This window comes from Pteropus alecto, unplaced genomic scaffold, assembly GCF_000325575.1.
Source record: "Pteropus alecto unplaced genomic scaffold, ASM32557v1 scaffold78, whole genome shotgun sequence".
In the NCBI taxonomy this organism is placed as follows: domain Eukaryota; kingdom Metazoa; phylum Chordata; class Mammalia; order Chiroptera; family Pteropodidae; genus Pteropus; species Pteropus alecto.
Genome location: NW_006443124.1, coordinates 12,430,646 through 12,446,386, shown reverse-complemented (window position 1 = coordinate 12,446,386; position 15,741 = coordinate 12,430,646).

Here is a 15,741-nt window from a genome sequence, read left to right as displayed (position 1 = left end):
AAAGAGGCCAGAGCACCCTGAGAGTGCGATGGTGGTGGTAGGTGGTGGGCAGTGTGCTCATCTAGCTCCTCCCACTGGTTCATCTGTGATTACTAAGCCAGGAAGGAAAGCCTGAGCTGGACTGGGAATGTATGCCTGGGATCAGCATCCAAGGCTTGAGTTTCTTTTATGTGAGTTCTGGGCAAAGTACTCAGTTCTCAAAGGTGTCTGCTTTCTTTGCTGCATATTCTCTAAGACAGGGATAAGAAAAAACCACGCAGAAAGTTGTACTTGTATTAATAAACCTTCACCAAAGTATAAAGTCAGGGTTTTCTCTGAAATCTTTCCTCTTAGTTATTTTGCTGCTGCTGTTCCAATATTTCAAAGTCCAAAATAGACTTATTTTGTGATTTGATGGTTTACAGTCATTGCGATGTCACTGGTGGAGGCTTTGTGTCCCCTCACCCACATTGGTGCTACGTCATTTACATTGTGAACGGCTACTTTATTATCACTCTCCCTTTGTCCCCTCAGAACCTGTCTTTCCGTACTAAGGTTCCCAGATTTCCTCTCTACAGCATCTTTATGTTTTATACAATATGTTTATACTGGTTTGTTTATACTGGTCCCAAAGCCGATTTTCTTTTTCTGCCTGTACTTTCAACTTAGAACACATGCATTCTTCTTCTGCCACTGGTACCTCATCTTAATTTTTATCATTGGCACATGTAATTAATTTGCTGCTTACATTTTTTGGTTCATTAACAAAGACATTAAACAAATGTACCATATGTTACAACTTATTCTGTAACTTTCCATTTTAATTCTTTTTAACACTTCTTGACATATTCTCCAGTTTAAATATTCAGTCTTAAAGACTCCTGACCTTTATTCCAACTGTAAGTTTGTGGTTGGCCTTATGTGGGAGGGAAATTCCTCTCTGTGTTATTTATGGAACATGGGGGAGAAATCCCTGGCCTCAAAATAGCATCCCCTTTAGCATTGTCTTTACTTTGAAAAACTACCAGGAATTCTGGATATATGTTAAAAAAAAAAAATGTATTCTGTATATGTAAAAAGTGCTCTTGGAGCAGTACTGCGGATAACAACCTTGGTGATTAACCAAGTTCGACAATAGCTTGAAGCTTCAAGAAGTCCTATGGAGAAGCAGAGTTTGGATGAGAGAGAGAAGTGAAAAGTACTTCTGGAACTTGGGCAGGGGGAGGAAGCACTAGGATCCATGTTCTTGGAGAGAGGAGAAAGCAGAGTGGAAAAAAGAAGAAAGAAAGGAAGATATCAGGAGATGGGGAAAAAATGAAAGTACAAGGGTACCAAAGATGAATGTTCTGGTTCTTTTTCCTAGGGCTCAGAGTACAGGCATGGCCAGGGATAGAGGAAGAAAAAAGTTGTATTTTTCATGGCTGTTTATCAAAAGGGTTCTGACTCAGCCTACAAAAGTCTAATGAGGAAGAACTTCTATTTGCAGCAATAGTGTAGACTGGATAGTTTATGAACAGCCAAAATGCTTTAAATATACACAAATTTCTTACACGCACGTACATCTCTTTACATGCATAACTGCTTTGGCAAAGATGTAAAGGAAATTCTGAATTCAATGATAAGTATAAATCCTCACAGTCAGCCAGTACTGAAACCAGCAGCTGCCCTTGGCAACTACGCAGATTCCTGGTGGCCTGGAACTGTAGTTTTAAAAGGTCAGGAATAAGTACATGGAGAGATCTGTGGATTTATCAGAGACCCCAGGAGAAATCAAGGTGTCCAAAAAGTGACCCTTAGCGAAAGAGAGAACCAGAAAAAAAAATTCTACAAAGAGAGATAGTAAGGAATCTTGCTTGTTTTGACTGTGGCTCTAATGGAAAAAAACCTTCTCTCATGAAAATTTGTAGCTGCAGCTGGTTCTCACGATGTTTTAGGAGCCAGAATTCACTTTACCTGTGTGGCCCAGAGAAACCCCAGGCCAGGTATTTTGTTTAACCTGGTTGTATAAACACAAATCGTCGCTAGAGGATTGATTATACCCTCAACTCAGGCTTCAAAGAAATCTAATAAAAGTCTCAAAATATGAACTAAATCTCTGTCTCAACCTACTTACCTGTCTCACCTCTCTCTCTCCCCCCGGATCTTTCTTCATCCTCTCTCTCCCTCCTTTCTTCCTCCCTCCCTTCCTCTCATACACACACACTAATCACAAAAAAACATGGAGAAACAAGCAATTATAAGTGAGAGTTAACTAGAAACAATGGATTACAGAATTAGAACACAGAGATAGAAAGAGAGAATATTTAAGACACAGATATAAGTTGTGATTTCCTTGATCCATCAGTTGTTTAAAAGTGTATTAATTTCCAAAAATTTGTGAATTTTCCAGTTTCACTTTTGTTATTGATTTTTTAATTTATCCTGTTGGGATCAGAGAAATACTTTGTATGATATCAATCTTTTTTAATCTCTTAAGACTTAACTTGTGACCTAACATATAATCCGTTGTGTGTGCACTTGAGAAGAATGTGCATGCTATTGTTGGATAGAGTGTTCTGTGTTTTTCTCTTAGATCTAGTGATTTATCATGTTGATTAAGTCCTCTCTTTATCTTCTGTCTGGCTTTTCTATCCATTACTGAGTGGAGTTTTGAAATCTCCAACTATTATTGTATAATCATCTATCTTTAATTCTGTCAGTTTTTGCTTCATATGTTTTAATGATTTGTTATTGAGTGCATAAATGTTTATAATTATATCTTCTTGCTATGTTGAACTTTTTATTAATATTTAATGTCCCATGTCTCTTGTAAAATTTTTTACTTAAAGTCTACATTCTGTGATATTTCTGTAGACATCTCTGCTCTTCTTTGGTTACTCTTTTCATGGAATAAGTTTTTCCGTCCTTTATTTTCAATCTATTGTGTCTTTGGATAAAAAGTGAGTTTTCTTTAGACAGCATATAGTTGGATCTTTTTGCCAATCTCATGTCTTTTGTTTGGAGAGTTTAGTCTATTTACATTAAAAATATCAATAAGAAGAAACTTATTTGTCATTTTGCTATTTGTTTCTGTATGCCTTATGGCTTTTTGTCCCTTGTTCTCTGTATTACTGTCTTCTTTTGAGTTGAGTTGACTTGCTATAGTGAAACATTTAAGTTCCCTTCTCATTATCTTTTGTGTATATTCCATAGCTATTTTCTTTGTGGTTATCCTAGGCATTGCATTTAACAACAATGACTATGGTCTTTTTGTATGCATTTCTGTGATCAGAAGCAGCAATCAGCAATCAGAGCGCTGAACCCCAGAATTTGGAAGACGAGGTACCTTTTGCTCACCTTGCCTCCTACAAGCTGTGTGCAGGCTGCTTCAGGAACACATGCACAACCAACTGCCATGGTTTGGGCCGGGGCAGCTGTCATTGTGCTAACAGGTAAAATTGACTACATTTTACCATGATTTCTTATGCAGTCTTTCCTCTGGGAGTTGCAAGCCTTCAGTAGACTCCAGAGTTTCAAAATAATTACATCAAATTCTGGTAGTGTGATCATTGTCTGGATGGGGAGACAGATTCTTGTGCTCCTAACTCTGTCATCTTCCCTGAATAATTTCTTGACACAAAACTTTAAAGGAAGAAATCATGTCCATACTTAAAGGCAATTCCTATTTCAGTGCATTCCTAGACAGAGGCATTTAATTTTTTTTCTTTTTCTTCTGCCCAATCCCTGCTAACTTCCACTAGATTATTTGTATTTATGATAGCTAGGGCAAAACTGAGAATATGATAGTACATTTACTACACTTGGGGAGGGAGAGTGCGAGGGAGGGACAGAGACAGAGACAGAGAATAAGTAAGGCATAAATATAAGGAACATTTTTAGTATAGTCACCACAGCTTAATAAAATGTAGCCTTTACTTGCTCACATTTTCTTGCCAGTGGTCTTTTTGTTAGTTATTGAATATATTCTGAAGTATTTCTTCTTGTGTACTATGATCTCAAAATGTTACTGCTGACATTTAAATGAACAAACACACTTTACTTTTTTCATGTCTTCCTGTTTATGAATTTCTCATTCCCTATGTGTATACTGTTTCTCTTCTCCAAGACCACTCAGCACATTTCTGTGAATCCTTCAAGACAACATGTCATTTTAGACATCTCCTTCCTTTTCTATGCAAGCAGAATTAGCAATTCTTTCTTTTGCTTTTACTTTCCAGCATCTGTTCATACTTCTCTTACTTCATTGTCATCATGATTATTTCTCTGCCCATCTGTCTTTCTTTTAGACTGCAAGAGTATCCTTGAGGGAGAAGTTATGTACTATTCATATCAGCTCCCTGATCAGAAAGAGTAAAAAAGAGAGAATGGTAATTCCCTCTTCTATATTACAAAGGAGCCAGGACATTTGAAAAATATAAATGTCATAAAAATAAAATTTAAAGATAAGACTTGTAAAGAAAAGCAGTTAAAATAATTAAGTACTGTCAATTATAGGAGTTAAGAGATAAAATCACATAAAATTATTATGTGATTCCAAATTAACCAAAATATAAAATAAATCAGACTTCCCTTGCCCAAATAATCAGGAGACTCATGTTACAGTACTTGTCATTCATTAGCTGTGCAATTTTAGCAAAAATATTCATTCTAGGGCTCTACTTTCTCATTTAAAAAATGAGAGTCAAATTAAGGCCTCTGCGAGATGAAAATGCTGTGAACTGGACCATTTTCCCAACTTCGGAGAAACTGAGCAGTGCTCTTATTGCTGCTCTTCCGGATAGCAGATGACAGCAGAGGTTTACAGATACACTTTAAATTCCCTAACGATCTGAAGCCAAGAAGTGGGGGAGCTCACTGGACGTTGCCAGTTGGAGCTAAACAAATGTTTTTGTTACTATTGGACCTTGGGGAGGGAGAGTGCTCTCTGGAAGATCTTGAGATTATGTAAAATAGTCAGCTTATGAAGTAAATATATTGCCATTTTTTTAGAAGCAACTCTCATGGAATGACAGTGGGAGAGAATTTAACTTCTTGTGACAGAAACTCAAGAGTCAGCACGGATGGATTTAATAACTGAGGCTGCAATGACAGGCATGAAAAAACACCTGGCCAGTGATTTATTGACATCTCCATGCTGTGTGGAAGCAGATGGTGGTAATGAATCTGGAAAAAAGACTTGGGGATTAGAGATGAGAAATTTCCCTAAATGTGGAGATAATAAAAGAGTGAAATAAAGAAAGGATATTTCTTGAACTAATCGGGCACTTTAAAGATGGAAAGTTCTCTCTCTCTAATTGTGAATGGGAGGGTGACAGAAGTCCAGAGACTTGGTTTATAGAAAGGGGCAAAAGAGCATATGTCACCAGTTTCTTGAAGTTAGTAGTTATAAATATCACGGGGTAAGTGATTTGCCCTTGACATTTTATGACATGATTGTTTAGTGAGGTGTGATTTTGCCTTTTGGCTATAAGAATGATTTCGTTGTCAGGGAAGAATTTCTACTGAAGTATTTTTCTTAATTCTTGAAGGTAAAATCTGAACAATAAGAGGTTAGCTAATAAAGCAACTTGGAGAAGAGGCTGATATTATGAATTATCTAGCACTGTGAAAAGATGCAAGTAAAGGTTTTCATGACCTTTACTCTGTCAGAAATAAATATAGTGCCACGTAAAGTGAGTACACTCCAGAGACAGACTTTCTTTTTTGAAAGTCTTTTGCTCAAGGCAGAAAGTGGAGTTGTATTTTTTTAAGTGGAGTTCTTGAACACATATCTCATATCTCATTGATTACTAATTGATAATATGAATGTTCTCAGACAGTAGAAAATGCCCTTCTGGACCATTGGGCCAAGGGAAGTGCTCAGGAGATAGAGAAGCAGAAGCCCAACTATGATCTGTATTTGAGCAGTTCAAGAAAATTAGTAGAGAGAAGACATGCAGGCGAAATTCTAAGTGAGTGGAAAGTGAGTGATAATGGTAACTACAGAAGGCAGCCCAGCAAGTAAGAATCGAGACATCCCCTCTGGTACCCTGGACAACCTTGCACACCCTCTATCATCCGTCCAAATCAAATAGGTTTTTCTGTAGTGCTGAGCTTCCATCCAGCTGTTCTTCTAGTTGTACCCATTTGCTAACTGAAATTCCTTTGACAGGTACAAGGCCTTAATTGCTGCATAACTGCAAAAAAGACTACACACCTCACCACTTAGAGAATACTTCTTCAGTTGAATATTTTTTCCTAAGATTACGTTTGTTTATGCATGTACAGATAACATTGATATTTTTCCTGATTATCTCCCTAATCTATCAGTCATATTGCTACTAAAATTTCTTTGATTGGTGATAATATATATTTCAGAGCTTAGGATTTCTAGGAATCACTCTTGGTAGACAATTGGAGTAGTAAATTCTTCAGTAAATAATCTGGGATCCTTGTGTGTGTGTGTGTGTGTGCACGTGTGCGTGCATGCGTGCATGCGTGCATGCGTGCATGTGTGTGTGTGTGTTCATTCTTTCCTAGGAATGCAACTTACTATGCTGCTATTATATATAATTATTCAAGATTTTCAAGGTATATGTGCTGCTTGGAATGAAGATCCATAAATATTATCATTAGCAATATAAAGCACGTTTTGTCAAGGAGGCATTTGAATATCTTTTTACTGGGACCCCAAGTCCACTAATTTTACTATTCATTCCATGAGCCTCAATTCTCCGTGTGATGTAAAGAAGGCCAGGTGTCACCTAAACGCGCAGTAGGATTGTGTTACTCAGAGAAATCCTGAACTTAGAGAACCCATAATGGCCAGCGAATCTTCCTGCCCTTTGCTTTGGGAGAGGGACACTATCTCTGCAATGATAGTTTTACAAACATTTTAAAAAGGTTGTCAAGAACAAACTTCCAGTAGCAAGCTGTGCAGAAACAGGAAAGACCATAGAGAACCTTAATATGATTATTTTAAACATTTCTGTTCTTAATCCTAATATTCTCAATATTAGAAAGTGCTCACCCAGTAAGGAAACAATTATTCTACTTCAAACAATTGGAGATAACTTTCTCATCTGAGTTGCATGACAATCAGAGATTTCAATTCAGACTTAGCTGAGTTCTTCTTGGCAACCCTGACTGCCACAGCAGCAAAATCTTTGAGTCTCTCACGTGGGGTGATCTCACAGCTCATGTGCACTAAATTCAGGTCACAGGGTATACAGTTCTTGGATCCAATTATGATGGTATTCAACTCCCACCCAAGTGGCTGTATCACCAGATTGGATTTTGCATTCTTTTGACTTGTAAAAAATATAAATATATTTTTATTTAAAAAAATAGAAAACCTTTGTACTTGATGGAATCTCTCATATATTGCGCATTTGGTTGAGGCACATAATTCTGGATAATAAATAATATCCGAAATTTGGAGATTCATCATAGTTCTGTTTGATATACTGTCATATCTTCTAAAGCTGTTTGACTGGCACCAATAAAATATATCTCTTTTCAGAAGCCCTAGAACTACAGACTTCAAGAAATAATTTCTTGTTTAGGGTCAAGTAGCTTAGTTAAAATGTACATAAAAAAGTAACAACATTCATTGAGTTTGTTTTCTTTACATGAGTGACATCTTTTCTTCCTAATCTTTCATGAGATTATAAATCTAAAGTGTAATCAATAATTTCATTGCCTACTGAGTTTGTATTTTCCATTTCATCTTTTACCAGCTTTTTGGCAGATAGCATGTAAGAGCTTTTTGATATGGTTTTACAAACTCTTTGGTTTCACTGATGAATCTCTAAATTATGAACTCCTATCTGAAGTTATATAAATCTAAAAGGAGGTTCTTTTAAAAATTCTGCTTTATTTTTCACTAGCAGAGCTGCCACATGTTGCTATGAAATACAGTTTCAGATTGATAGCGTGTATTATCCTACAAACAGTAAAACATTTAGAACAAAGGGGATAAAGTGAGAAGCAAGTCTCCCTCCTATAGTGGCTCCACGCTTTCTTTTTTATCAGCAACCACTTAGATAAAAATAATTCTGTTTATTCTTCCAGAAATTTCACACATATACAAACACACACACACACATACACACACACCTTTATATTAACACTGTGAAAATTCGAAACACATGCCTTGTTTTTTGTATTTTCGTCTAATGATTTTTTATTGTTACCATTTGTATAAAATAAAATGCACAGATCTTAAATGTTGCACATTCAAATTCATTGCACAGATTTTTGAAAATTATACACACCTGTGTAATCACCCTCCAAATCAAGATTTAAAAAAAAAACATTTCCATAATTCCAGAAAGTTCTTTTATTCTCCTTTCACATCAGTTTCTCTGAATCGTCACCCATTTTCTAATTTCTGTTGCCATTTTGCCTGTTCTTGGACTTCATAAAAATACAATCACATTCGTCTAGAGATATTTTTTACATTTGGTCCTTTATGCTTCTGCATTTTACTTTAGCATATAATATGTGGTAGGGATCTATGAAAAATGTCTAAAAATTTAATAAACAAGTACTACCGAATTGTCTCTCCTCTTCCCACTGATTTATTGAGACATGCTACCAGTGTTTTATTCCATGTTCTCATAGAGAGCAGTTCTTTTTCTGGATCCTCTATTGCAGGGGTCCCCAACCCCCAGGCCACAGACCGGTATTGGTCCACAGCCTGTAAGGAACTGGGCCTCACAGCAGGAGGTGAGTCGTGGAAGAGCCAGCAAAGCTTCATCTGTATTTGCAGCGGCTCCCCAGTGCTAGCATCATTGCCTCAGCTCCACCTCAGATCATCAGGCATTAGATTCTCTTAGGCACACTGGTTCCTGGTGCCAAAAAGGTTGGGGACTACAGCTCTATTGTGATTGCCTATCACTGTACCCATCACACAGTATTGTAATTACTATACTTTGAAATGAGTTTTTATGTATCCTAAGACAAATTCCATGACATTTCTTTACACAAAATTTTCTTAAGTAGTCTTTACTTTTTATACTTTAGTGGGTTTGGGTACAGCTTGCCAAATTTTATGTAAAATAATTTTTTAAAGTAGATTATTTGAAAAAAATGAACATATTTACAGTACTGCATTTCCCATACTAAAATGTGGTATAGCTATTGATTATTCAGATCTTCTTTTATGATCTTGAAATACATTTTGCTCCTTAAAAGTATCGCACATATTTTGTTAGATATATTTCTTGGTATTTTGTAGGTTTCTTCCTGTGGTAGGCAGAATAATGGTCTCCAAAAATATCTGCATCCTGCTCTCCTAAACCTATGAACATGTTAGGTTACGTGGTAAAGGAGAATTAAGATTGTAAATGGATTTATGGTTGTCAATCAGCTGACCTTGAGCTGGGGAGATTATCCTTGATCATTTGGGTGGACCCTATGTACTCACAAGGGACTTTAAAAGCAGAGGGGGAAGTGGAAGAGGAGTGAGAGAGAAGATGTGATGACAAAAGCAGTTAAGAGTGATCAATATAAGAAGGACCCAACTTGTTGTTTCTGTCTTTGGTGAGGGAAGAAGAGGGCCATGGGCAGTTGCTAGAAGCTGAAAAAGTCAAGGACACTGATTTTCCCATAGAGCCTCCAGAAAGGAATATGGCCCTGCTAACACCTTAATTTTTGCCCAGTGAGACCCCATGTTGGAATTCTGCCCTCTAGAACTGTATGATAATAAATTTTATTGTTTAAGCCACTAGGTAGTAGTATATTAGAAACTAAAATGTACTAACATTGAGAATATCTTTATTTCACTTATAATTTCCAATTTTCTACATAAGGAAAACATTGATTTTTGTGTATTATAGAGTACCTGTAGTTATATTTCTTAGTAGTTTGTAATTCCTTTGAGGGGCAATAAAATATAGAAATAAAGCCACAAAGAAAATGTCAACATATTTAAAGAACCAATATTACAAACTCTGTTTTCCATAACCAAAATGCAGTAATATTTGAAATCAGTAATAAAAAGTAAAACACAGACAAACTTATTTTGAGAAGCTAATTAGCATTTTTAATTCTTGGTTGAAATAAGAAACAATAGTTGTAATTAAACAATATTTAGAACTTAAGGGCAAGGAAATCATTAGTTTATATCAAAATCTGTGTGAAGTAGATATGCCATACTTAGAGGAGAATTAATAGCCTTAAATACTATCTATGAGTTACATTAATTAGGGAAAGTTTAAACTGTTATAAAAGAGAGCTCAAAATATTTTTGGTTAAATATTTAGATTTCTCTTCCACAAAACAAGAGTGGTCTGAATCTGACAGGGCAGCTCAGGTCATCACAACTTCCCAGAAAGTGAGAAAAGGAAAAAAGACAGATGGAGAAAGGTGGCTTTACCTTTAAAGGGTTGACACAGAAGTTGCACACATCACTTACTGACCCAAAGTTAGACACAGGCCACATTAAAACACAAAAGGAAAAAAAGAGAATAGATTCCTTGGTACACTGGTTTCTGTCAAATGAGACAATTTGAATTTAATACTAAAGAGAAAAAGGAAAATGCAAATTACATTTTAATAACAATAACTTCGAAAGTAAAAGAGGAACAACAGTAAAGCTTAAAAAAAGCAGAAGAGGGTTTGGAGAAACATGGCGGAGTGAGAGACATACTCAAATCTTTCCCCTTGAAACAACGATAAGCTGAACATCTAAAACTCAACAACAACAAAAAAAAAAACACCAAAACTGCACGCCAGCACATCTAAGCATGGGATCTGAGCATAAGAGCTACCACAGGTCAGAACCCCGGTGTCCGGCGGTGGACTGGGAGAAACAAAGAAACTGCCTCTTGCAGCCACCAGAGCTACCTGAAGGAGGAGGGAGAGGAAAGGAAGCGCGACGAGTTCCCTGAACAGCCCTGCCTGGGAGTGCTGTGAGCTCCAGTGGCTGACAGCAGGGCACAGACATCAGAGCAGAAACCAAAGAAGCAGGACAGCAGAGAAAAAACAGTTGATTTTTACCAGCCATGGTTGCAAAAACGAGGCTGAGCCGCAGCCCCCAAACCCAAACCCCCAATCCAGAGGGCCCCTCTGAGACTGAACATCTAGGAGTTCCAGGGGAATCTGAGCAAATGCTACCAAAACTGTTGCTAACACTGACAGGGACTGGGACTGAGAGTAGTTAGCGTAATTAAACATTTATTAAAAAAAAAAGCATCATCGAGGCTTTATATAAGCAGAGATATAAGAGGCTTAGATATCTTATATATAAGAGGCTTAGATATCATCCACTGAAAACAAACAAACAAACAAAAACAAGGCACCTTCTTTGCAGCAGACTAAAGAAAAACCTTTATATAATAAATCTTCTTTCTAGGAAAAAAAAAAAAAGCTGAATACACTTTTTTTAATGCCCAGGCAGAGAAATAGTCCATTAAACACCATAAACAACCAAGGTGACAAGACATCTCAGAAAGAAAGAGAAAAATCTCCAGAAAATAAGCTTACGGACATAGAAATATGCAACTTAAATGACAGAAAATTCAAGATAGTACTTCTGAAAAAAACTCGGGGAGTTCCAAAACGAGTCATATTAACAATTTCAGGAAATGAAAAAACAACTAGATGAGCAGAATGAGTTCTTTAGCAAGGAGATTGGAACCCTCAAAAAGACCCGAATAGATCTTCTGAAGAAAAAACACACACTGCAAGAGATGAAAAATGAAATAGCAAGCTCGAGAAATAGAGTTGACAAATGGAGGAAAGGATCAGTGATAGCAAAGACAAAAATCAAAATAAATCAGAAGAAAGAAGAGAGAAACTGAAGAATGAAAAATAATGAAAGAGATATACAAGAACTAGGTGATAACTTCAGGAGAGTAAACATAAGAATAATGGACATTATCGAAGGGGAGGTAAGGGAGCAGGGACTAGAAAGTATTTTCAGATAAATAGTAGACAAGAATTTCCCAAATCTAAGGAATCAGCTGAAGCTTGGAATTCAAGAAGTCAACAGAATACTCAATTATCTCAACCCAAAAAGGCCTTCACCAAGACACATTGTATTAAAATTATCAAAAAAACAAAAACAAAGACAAAATTCTCAGGGCAGCCAGGGAGAAGAAGATGGTAACCTATAAAGGAAAACCCATTAGATTATCATTGGACTTCTCAGCACAAACCTTACAAGCCAGAAAGGAGTGGAATCAAATATTCAAACTATTAAATAAAAGGGACTACCAGCCTAGAATAATGTACCCAGCTAATCTCCCCTTTAGGAGAAATAAAGACCTTTTTAAACATACAAAAATTGAGATAATTCTCCACTACGAAGCCTGCACTACAGGTAATACTAAGAGGGCTCAGCTCACCTAAAACAAAATGACAAAAAAAAAAAAAAACATAATTAGGAGTAAGGTGACTATCAGACAAAAAGAAGCAGAGTAGCGCAAGCCTTACTAAGAACAGGGCATTATTCGCTTAAATAATAAGAAGAGATTTGCTATAACAAGATAGTAAAGAACATTCACATACATTGGGACAAATTGAGTTAACAATGACTGAAAAGAGGAGGATGCAAATATCCAAATTTGCAAAGGGGAATGGAGATAAGGCATGTATAGAAGAAAATGGGTGATGGTATATATATACATAACTATCCTTTACATATTCATAATGGTAACTACACACCAAAGATTCAGAACTGAAGTATATAACATAAAATAAGAAGAAGCAGAGGCAAAACCCACAAAAATCAACCAAAGAAAACAGAAACACAAGGACAAAGAAGCAGTGGAGCCTAACAGAAAACAAAAGGTAAAATGACTAAAAGAAGACCTCATTTTTCAATAATCACCCTGTGAAGCCTAGTGGCCTAATAAGGCACTGGCCTCCTAAGCCAAGGATTATAGGTTCGAGTGCCACCTGGGTAAAGTCTGTTTAACCACTAGAATATTTCTCCCCTACCATCCTTATAGTAAAAATGGTGTGGTACTTTTCAATAATCACCTGAAATATAAATGGACTGAACTCACCAATAAAAAGGCACAGAGTTGCAGATTGGATCAAAAAACAAAAACCAACCATATGCTGCCTCAAGAAGACACATCTCAGCTCCAAAGACAAATATAGACTCAAAAGGTAGAAAATGATATTCCAATAATAAGGAAATAACATCCTTAAATGACACATTAGACCAACTGGACATAATCAAAATTTACAGAGCCTTCCATCCCAAAACAGCTGCTTATACATTCTTCTCTAGTGCACATTCTCAAGGATGGACAATATGCTGGGACACAAAACTAGCCTTAAATAATATAAGAGGGTTGAAATCATACCAACCATATTCTCTAATTATAATGCTTTGAAACTAGAGATCAACTGCGGAAAGAAATCAGGAAGAACCACAAATACATGGATATTAAACAACATGCTACTGAGGAATAACTGGGTCAGAGAAGAAATAAAAAGAGAGATCAAGAGATACATAGAAATGAATGATAATGATAGTACAACATATCGAAACTTTTGGGACATGGCAAAAGCGGTCATAAGAGGAAAGTTCATATCATTACAAGCCTATCTCCAAAAACAGGAACTAGCCCAAATAAACAACTTAACAATTAATCTAGAAAACTAAAAAAGGAAGAAAAATGAAGCCTAAAGTCAGCAGAAGGAAAGAAATCATCAAAATTAGAGCAGAAATAAATGAAATTGAAAACAACAACAACAAAACAATAGGAAAAATAAATGCAACAAAGAGCTGGTTCTTTGAGAAGGTTAATAAAATTGACTAAAAGCCTGGCTAGACTCACTAAAGAAAAAGAGAAAGGAAACAAATAAACAAAATCAGGGATGAAAGAGGGGAAATTATGACAGACATCACTGAAATACAAAGGATCATACAAGAATACCATGAAAAAGTATATAACACTAAATTTAATAACCTAGAGGAAATGGACCAGTACTTAGAAAGATACAACCTTCCTAGACTGAATCAAAAAGAACAAATAAATCTAAATAGACCGATCAGCAGTATGGAAATTGAAACAATCATCAAAAAACTGCCAAAAAGTAAAAGTCCAGGACCAGATGGCTTCACCAGTGAATTCTACCAAACATTCAAAGAAGATTTAATATCTCCTCAAAGTCTTCCAAAAAATTAAAAAGAGGAGGCAATACTTTTATGAGGCCAATATTACCCTAATACCACAACCTGGTAAAGATAACACACAAAAAAACAACTACACAGCAATATCTCTCATGAACACAGATGCAAAAATCCTATAAAAGATGCTAGTGAACCGAATACAGTAACATATAAAAAGGATTATACACCATGATCAAGTGGGCTTCATTCCAGAGGCACAGGGATGGTTCAACACATGTAAATCGATTAATGTGATACACCACATAAACAAATTAAAAAATAAGAATCATATGGTCATATCAATAGATGCAGAAAAAGCCTTCGACAAGATACAACATCAATTTATGATCAAAACACTTAACAAAATCGGTATAGAAGGAAGGTAGTTTAACATAATAAAGGCCCTCAGCCAACATTATACTTAATGGTGAAAAACTAAAAACCTTCCCTCTAAGATCAGGAACAAGGCAAGGCTGTCCACTATTGCCATGTTATTCAATATAACATTGGAGGTCATAGTGAGTGCAATCGGGCAAGAGAAAGATGTAAAAGTCATCCAAATAGGAAACAAAGAAGTCAAACTGTCCCTATTTGCAGATGACATGATTCTCTATATAGAAAACTCTAAAGACTCCACAAGAACACTACTAGAAACAATAAGCAAATACAGTAAAGTTTCTGGATACAAAATCGATGTTTAAAAATCCATACTGTTCTTATACTCTAATAATGAAGTGTCAGGAAAAGAAATGGAAAAAAATAATTCCTTTTGCAATTGCAACAAAAAGAATAAAATACCTAGGAATAAATTTAACGAAACATGTAAAGGACCTATGTAATGAAAACTATAAGACCGTAGTAAAAGAAATTGAAGAATATACAAAGAAATGGAAAGATATTTCGTGTTCTTGGATTGGAAGAATCAACTTAGTTAAAATGACCATATTACCTAAAGCATTATACAGATTTAATGCAATCCTCATCAATCTCATCAGCTTTTTTTAAAGAAATAGAACAAAAAATTATCAGTTTGTATGGAAGCACAAAAGACCCCAAATTGTCAAAGCTATCCCAAGAAAAAAGAACAAGGCTGGAGACATCAATCACTCTGCCTGACTTCAAATTATACTACAAAACGACAGTAATCAAAACAGCATGATATTGGCAGCAAAACAGACACACAGACCAGTGGAACAGAATCGAGAGACCAGAAGTAAACCTATATTTACATGGGCAAATAATTTTCAACAAAAGAGCCTAAAACATACAGTGGAGAAAAGGAAAGCCTCTTCAGTAAATGGTGCTGGAAAAACTGGAAAGCCAAAAGGATGAAACTAGACTGTTGTCTATCATCACACACCAAAAGTAACTCAAAATGGATTAAGGACCTGAATATAAGACCCGAAACAATAAAATGCATAGAAGAAAACATGGGAAAGAAACTCAAAGACATTGGACTTAAAGAGGATTTTATGAATTTGACCTCAAAGTCAAGAGAAGTAAAAGTAAAAATAGATAAATGGGACTACATTAAACTAAAAAGCTTCTGCAAAACAAAAGAAACCATCAACAAGATAAAAAGACAACCATTTGAATGGGAGAAGATATTTGAACACAACGCCTCTGATAAGGGCCTAATATCCACAATA